Below are 9,085 nucleotides of genomic sequence, written 5' to 3' on the forward strand. Positions count from 1 at the left end.
AGGGTTGATGTAGGGTTTTGTGATTTTACAGAATTGATTAAGGATTTTTTTTGTTTTTGAGGTTGGAGATTAATTCTAAGGCATGTATGATAATTAAAAATTATTTGTACATGCTTGTATAGTGTTCGGGCATTTCTAGGGTTATTTAAGATTGATTGATTTTGGTTCAAATTGATATTATGAAGGTTAGAATAGCATGAATTTGTTGTGAAGAAGTTGAATTCATGCTCGAGATTGAATGAAAATTAAGCTTTATTGTACTAGGGGTATTTGGCCATACAAGGAAAAATTAAGGGAAATTTTTGTAAAATTTCCTATGGTCTACAATTAGTATTAAAAACGTTCTATGTGTTTTGGAGATTAATTTGGATCAATTTGGAGCCTTAACAAAGTAGAAGGGATAATTTCAAGTTTTGAAAATTGTGGGATATTATTGCATAAATATGATAGTTAAATACTCAATGGTGAATTTTAATATTTGAAATGCTAGAAATATAAGTTAGAAAATTTATTGGAACCAAATTGCAAATTTGGTAAACTTTGGGGTGGAATTCGAAAAGTCTTTGGAATTTGGGGATTTGATTGCAAGTTATTAAATGTGAAAGTATCATTTGAGTAAAAATATTACTATGCTGGAAATTTTATTAATATGCTACAAGTCTGTTAAAGTAAGTTATTGAAAATGAAAAGTCTAAGGAAATTTAGGATGAAATTGTAAGTTTTTGAATGCTAAAGTATTGATTTGAGTATTTTGTTAAGGTGCTGGATTTTTTCATTATTTAATGGGAAACGATCATGATAGTGAATGGCTATTATGAATTTAATGGAAAAGTTAAGGTGAATTCTAGAAAGAATTCATAATTATTTACTTGATTATGAGATTTGTAAAAGTTGATGGATGAATGATGAAAATATGATTTAGCTTGATATCGATTTTATTTTATTAAATTTAGATTATATTAGTTCGATACTAACATATAGTTGAATATTTTATGTTATTATATGACATTGTCAGATCACGATAAACCTAGCAATCCGAGCGATCTGAAATAAAAGGAAAAAGCACACGAGTAAAGAATTAGTATGTAAAGGGTCGGTAGAGAGGAAAATGTGAGTACAAGTTTATTTATTTAATTATTATGATCGAGGACGACTTGCGATAAGTCAACCTAATTTTATTTTCAAGTATGATTTCTATAATATTTTCAATAAATTTTATGAGTGATTTAGGGTATGAACTACTCAAGTATTTTATGATGGTGAATTTCTAAGGTTTATGATTTTCAAACGTTGATTAATTAATGATTTTATTATGATATATAAGTCCATTGTATGTTACATTGAGAGTCGTAGGTACATTTGGCATGACATTAAGTTGAGTACTTTCCAGTTAAGTTATGGTACATTAGTGTACATTATGATATGCATCGTTAGTGCTCATGTTGTGATTGCACTTGGAGTGCATTATATGTTTTAATTAAGATTGGCACCGTGATGTGCCCAGTACGTACTTTATATTCTACTCACATACCTTCCGTTCTCATAAATATGCATTGGACAATGAAAATGAATATGAAATTTATGAATGACGTTAAGTTAACAGAAAGCATGATATTGTTATTTTATCTGCTATTATTTATCAGGATCTTTATGAAATCATGAATTACGATGAATTTCAGGTTACGATGAAGAAATTGGCTTGAATAAGTCTATTTACAAGTTTAATATTTTATTTAAATTATGTTATTTATATTTATGATATTTTCATGTTTTATCTCACCTTAGCTTATTATTGCCTCGCCAAGTTATACTTAGCGTGTGATGATTTTCATGCGTAGGTTCTGATAGAGATAAGGACGAGCAGTGAAGAGCCTCTCAATCATCTTTTTGGAAGTCATATCTATCAACAGTATCAGTAAGACATCTATGATGTTACTTTTGACTTTTAGTGGCATGTATAATTATGTTAGTAGTTTTATTTATCGAGTTTTCTTTTAAATGTTCTGTAATAGTAAACCATGAATGTTTTATTTTGTCTAGACTAGTGTTATTAATATTATGCATGAGTAGAATAGTTAGCAGAATTCAGCAATTTCTAAACGATTTACGAAAAATGTACTACATTGTCTAATCTCTGCTTGAAAATGAATTTGTTTCCTATGAAAAACTATTAATTTATAATTATATGCTTTTAAGGAAATAGATTTCAAGTTTAAAATAGGAGTATTTTAAAACGAAACAAAATTTTAAGCATTTATGCTCAGAGAATGTTTGTCAAGTTGATGTGACATCTATGACTCGTATTTCGAGACATATACTAGTTATGGGTGTTACATTTATTGGTATCAGAGATGCAAGTTTAGTTGATTCTCAGGCTAAACTGAGCCTATATTATGTCGAAAATATGTATATGTCACTAGGATGTCGAAATTACTGATCTGATATAATTTGATAATTTTATTTATGATGTTGCTTCTTACTAACGTGATGTTATGTGATTGTGTTTAGATGTCGAATTCAGAAGGCTCTAGACGGGCTACCGAACAAGAGGTTCCAGAGGGAACCAATAGTGAAAGTAGTAATAAGGTTGAGAATACACCTTATCAGCCGAGAGCAGAGGCACATCAGGGAGTGGCCACTCCAGATCAAAGGGTATTCTTACATGTGTTAGAGGCTATTTTGGCGAGATATCAACCATCAACAACATCTACCCCTCCTCCCACCCTGAGGGTGAAAATTTTGAAAGAATTAAAGAGTCTAGAAGCTTCCAAGTTTAAAGGTAAAGTGAATGAGGTCCCGATTGTGGCAGACATGTGGTTGAACGATGTTAAGCTCATGTTGGATAGTCTTCACTGTTTAGACAAGGAACGACTGGAGGGCGTAATCTCATTGTTGCGGGGTCAGGCCCATATTTGGTGGACTAATGTTACGACATGTGTCCCTGCAGATCATATTACTTGGCAGTTCTTTCTAGAGGCTTTCCAGAAGAAAAATATCGGGGAGCAGTTTATTATTAAGATGAAGCAAGACTTTTTCAATTTGATCCAGAGGAACATACTTATTTATATAAATATGAGTGTGAGTTTAATAAACTTGCTCGATATGCTTTAAAGATGGTCTTCAGAGAGAAAGATGTATGACAAAAGTTTATTCGAGGTCTTCGCCCCCGATTGAAGGAACTTCTGCTGATTTTGAATCTGACCACTTTTCAAGAAGGGATAAATAAAGAAAAATATTTGGAAATGACCCAAGATGAAAAATTTATGATCAATCAGAGACGATAGTCCAAGAGATCAGGAGCATCATCGTTGTCTGTGTCTAAAAGGGGTCGTGGTTTAGGATATCAGTACCAGAGTAAAATCAGAAGGTAGTGCTTTCGGTCACAGAGGGTCTGAGGTAAAAGAAAAAGTTCGTCAGACACAGACAGTAGCTACGGAAGCTGGTAGATCAGCTCAGTCATAGGGACAGTTCCCATTATGTCAACCGTGTGGAAAATATCACCCTGCATATGTAAAGCAGGATCAGGAGCTTATTTCCGCTATGGAGACACCAATCATTTTATGAGAGACTGATATATGGTAGGAGAGAGATCTGTTTAAACAGAGCAATCAGTGGCAGTATCCCAGAGAAGTGGTCAAGGAAGAGGCAAATGGAGGGTATATTCAGAGATAGCCTCCCAGTCCGATGTACGCGTTCCAGCCAAAATCTACAATATAAAGACTAATGAGGATAGTGATGACCAAGAGATCATAGCAAGTATTTTCTATCTATATGATGAGCATGTATTTGTTTTAGTTGATCAAGGTTCTACGCATTCTTATGTTAGTTCGAAATTAGTCAGAGATATATATGTATTCCGTTAGAACCCATCGATAGTGATATGATAGCTACGAATATGTTGGTGCATAGTTCCAGAGTTACACGGATTAGTAGAAATTGTCGATAAAGATTCAATGGGTTTTATTCCCAACAAATCTTATGGAGTTGCCATTTGACGAATTTGAAATCATATTGGGCATGGATTGGTTATCTCAGTATTATGGTTGGGTAGATTATTGCATGAAAAAATTATTTATAAAAAATACAGAAGGCTTCGAAATAATAGTAATAGAAGAAAAAAATAAAATCATTGCCTAACGTGATATCAGTAATGACAGTAACAAAAATAATGGAAAAATGCTGTACAACTTTTCTGGCAAATGTGATTGATACTTGGACATCTGAAGTTCGATTATAGGATAATCTGACAGTTCAGGAATTCCTTGATGTATTTCCTAATGAGTTACCCATATTACCTCCTGATCGAGAAGTGGAGTTTAAGATTGATAGATTTCCAGGTACTGCTCCTATTTCGATGGCTTCTTATCGAATGGCTCCAACGGAACTTAGAGAGCTTAAGGCTCAGTTGTAGGAGCTACTTGATCGAGGTTTTATTAGACCGAGTATATCTCCGTGGGGCGCACCATTACTCTTTGTTAAAAAGAATGATGGATCGATGCGATTATGCATAGATTATCGTCAGCTGAATAAAGTGACGATAAAGAAATAAGTACCCTCTTCCGAGGATCGATGAAGATAAAAACTTTTACCTTGGTTGACTCTAACTAGGATTGAGATTCACAAAACTTCCTCCTTTATATTGCTCTTGAAGAGGAAAAATAAGAAAAAGAGAAGAGGAAATAAATGGGTAAAGTTCACGTGAAAATCCTCTTAACATAAAGGTTTTCATCCATTAAAACAAGCCATGCATAAACTACACTTTTGGTCCTTCACCTTTAAAACTCAATCTAAAGTCATCACTTGTTTTAACTCTTGGGCCAAACTTGGGCCCAATTCTCTTATAAATTGGTCTGAACTGGCTTGGCTTGGAAGATCTATTGGGCTTGACCTAACCAATTCAGGTTAACATGAACTACTGACCCAAAATTCGGGGTATTACAGAATATGATACCATTACTTTGGAATTCACATGAACCTTTAAGCCATCATGCATTAGTCATAACAAGAAGCCAGAATGCAAGAACATTCATGATCCAACAACTCCTCTTAGAGTAATTTGGGCAATGGGTTCCAAGTTAGTAAGATAAATATGCATTCTGTCATGGGTTACGGGCCAGTACGAGTGATGCTTATGCGTAGTTCTTCTAAGGCTGACCAAGATTTGTAACTGGTGTTAGATGTACATGGATTTATGATTGTTCATTGCTAGGGATATTCTGCTTTGTGGCGGAGTATTAGATGCTAGATACCATAAACATAAAAAATGTGGTGGATAGTACCAAATTCACATTTACCTACAGTATTCAGGAATACCAATTGTCCTACTTGCTATTCTTTTTGCAGTTGCTGAACTTCATGGTTTCTTTGTCAGCTCATTACATGTTAAGTTTGGGATCACTGCTATATTTTTGGTCTGTGTGCAACTAGTGATTGCGCACCTCAGGCCTAAGAAACCTGTCAATGGTGAGGAGGCTTCCTCAAAGAGGATTATTTGGGGGTATTTCCATGTAGTCGTTGGTAGAGGTGCTAATGTTAGCCCTTTTCACTGGATTGAAACATTTAGGAGAAAGATAAAAAGGAAAAATGTTTATGAACCTAGCTGGGCATTAATAATTTATTTCTTGGCTGGTACATTGATGGTAATTTATTTGGAGTATCATGAAAGACAGAGGTGGAGGGATCGATTTTTAGGAAAGACAATCGGGTACTGGGCAACATTAAAGAAGATGATTCTATTGACCTTTTAAACTTAGTCCACACTTCCAAACTATCAAGTTTACAAAATTCTGGACTAATAGAAGTTCATCTAGAACCATTGAGCCGATAAATTTATTGAGACATATATATTTTCTGTTTGAATATAAAAGTACAAATTTTCATTAGTTTCTGAAGTCTCCTCCTACAAACATCTAGTATAGTAGAGTTGTTTCTTTTCTCCGGCAGTGTTCCCCAATATGAGTTTTACCGTTTGGGAAATTTTCTGCCTCCGACACCCTTTGAAGATCAGTTTGTCAGCATGTATTTTGTACACTCGATACTCCTTTTAGTATAGTGGAAGGTTTTATCGGTTTATTGAACCTCTCATTTCTCGAGTGAAAGGTACATGACTTTGTTCTAAGCTGAGATCAATCATTAGATTGTCTAGTTTCTTTCACCATGCTTTCAAATGATACATGGATCCTCTAACATACAATTTAGTATTTTTTCCAGTAATATTGCATGGTGCATGTGTTATTCCTGTTATCAGGTATGATCTTCTTTATCATTGTCCTGGTAATATGTATGCTTGTGTCCCCACAAGATATTGGTTTTTAAATATATTCAAGAATATTTTTGTCTAGTGTATATAAACACGCTCATTTATAAACACTGAACAAACTTACTTATAAATATTAAGTAATTGAATATATCATGCATATAATTTAAAAAAATAGATATAGATGAAATTTTAAACAAGAAAAAAATAATTTAAAAATAAACAAATGAATCTAAAATATAAAATATGTTCGTTCAATACCGTTTAAATAGTTTGTTTATTCTTTTATCCTTTAGATATTTCAAGTGTTAATCCCTTGTGATTTCCCGTATGGTAAGGGAAGCACAAAGGATCCTCTTCGCTGACGGATCCATAACCTTTTAATTTCCTAGTAGCTTTGTCGAACATAATGGGTTCTATACTTATTAGCCCAATTACGGATGAGAAAGACTAGAATCGAAATATCATTTTTTTTCAATTTCGAGTTATTCAAGTCCATTCGAATTATAAATTTGATTTTTGAGTTTGAGTCGAGTTTAAATTTTGAATTTTCGAATTACTTGAAAAATAAAAAAATTTACTAAGTACTTTGACATATTTATTATTTAGTCATTGATTTCATTATTTCTTCAATTCCTCATTCATTTTAAGTCCATTTTTATGAAATTTGAACCAAATGCTCCTAAAACATAGGAGAATATATGTATACTTTCAATTCCTCTTTTAGATAATATTTTTATTCTTCAATTTAGTCCTTCAAGTTTTTATAATCTCCTTATTTCTTCAATGCGTCATTTATTTTAAGTCACTTTTTTATCAAATTTGAGCCACATGCTCTTAAAACATAATAGAATACATGTATACTTCCATTTCATCTTTTTGATAAGAAAAATTTTTATTTTTCAATTTAGTCCTTTAATTTTTCATAATTTCCTTATTTCTTCAATACGTCATTTATTTTGAGTCAATTTTTACCGAATTTGAGCCACATGCTACTAAACCATAGCAAAATATGTGTGTACTTTCAATTCCTCTTTTTGATAACATTTTTTTTTGGTTTTCAATTAAGTCTTCAATTTTTCATAATCTCCTTATTCCTTCAATTTGTGATTTATTTTAAGTCCTTTTTTTTACCAAATTTGAACCACATGCTCATATACTACAATAGAAAACCTATGTAACTTCAATTATTATTTTTTACTAAATATGTACTCACTTTTTTATTTAGTCCCTTAAATTTTCATTTTACTTAATTTGGTCTTTTGACTACAATTGTTTGTAAATTCTTTATTCACATCAATTCTTTGACTCATTTATACTCTCATCAATATTTTACCCTCAAAACACTTTCTATAAAATATAATATTATGAATATATTTCATATTTTAGATTGTATTTAATATATTAAATAACATTATAATATGAAAGAATATAATATATAGTATGGTTAGATAAAGTCAAAAAATTGGAACAAATAATTGCCATAATACTATAAATAATTATAATAAAATTAGTATAGAATCTCGAATATTTTAAACTCTATTCGACTCAAAAAAAATTTATGTTAAGTTCAAATTGTAAAATACGACTTGTCAACTCGAATAACTCAATTTTTTTTAACTCAAATTGTGAAGACAATTTTATTTATTACTTGTTTGAACGTGTGTACTTGTATAATTATATATCTAATTTATATGCAAAGTATTATCAATAGAAGGCCACATAAGAGTTGAATAGCACAATGAAACTTCAGCTTGCGGCACCTATTTAATTAAGATAAATTTCAAAGATGAAATATATTTTTAAGGTAAAAGAGTTATAACGATTTAGAATTTTATTAAGAGAAAATAACCTCAGTGACCAAAAATGCCTTATAATATACGATTTTAACCAACTTTTTTTGGATTTGCCAAAATGACCAACTAAATCGCAATGCGATCGATAATTCACAACGTGATCTCCAGTATCGCAAATCAGTTTCCATATTCGCAACGCGATTCTGACTATCGCATTGCGATTTTCCAAATTCGCGTTGCGATTTTCCGACTATTGCAATGCGAATATGTAAATCGCAATGTGAATATGTAAATTGCAATGCGATTATGACTATCGCAACGCGATTCTGACTGTCGCAACGTGATTATGACTGTCGCAACACTGAATTTCAAATTCGCAACAGGTTTTAGTTTCGCAACACAAATGTTTTGGGTATATAACTACGCAGCAGAAGTAACTCATAACCTAAATCCCTAAATCGTAAATCATTCCATCTCCATCTATCACTCTCTCCGGCGACATCCGTTCCTATATCCAACGACATCCTTCCCCATCCAGCAACAGGTTTTAGTTTCGCAACTCGTTTGTTTAGTAAATTAATTTACAATAATGAAATCATCTAATGTTGATCATGTTTGGATAGATTTGTGTTTTGGAGGGTCATGGGAGAATGTTCATGGTGTTTTACAATATATGCCTTTACCCATGAATCTTCAACTAAAACTATCATTAAAAAAGTTAACTTATGAAACTCTAATGTTACGTGTTGCAAATAAATTGAATTTAGAGCCCTTAAGTGGATTTAGGCTATCTTATCAGAGAAAAGGTAAAGTTTATTTGTTACCGACAATGAAGATGTTGAACGATTCATCACAATTTATCAGAGAAAAGGTAGTAATCAACTATGTTTTTTAACCCCAGTTTATGGTGCTCAAAATTTAATAGTTCCACCACAATTTCATCACCAAGCAAATTTTGTTTCACCACATTTCCAATACCAAACACAATCTCAAAACCCACAACCTTTCCCTAATCCAAATCCCAATCATTTTT

This window comes from Hibiscus syriacus, unplaced genomic scaffold (genome assembly GCF_006381635.1).
Source record: "Hibiscus syriacus cultivar Baekdansim isolate YM2019G1 unplaced genomic scaffold, ASM638163v2 tig00110610_pilon, whole genome shotgun sequence".
Taxonomy (NCBI): domain Eukaryota; kingdom Viridiplantae; phylum Streptophyta; class Magnoliopsida; order Malvales; family Malvaceae; genus Hibiscus; species Hibiscus syriacus.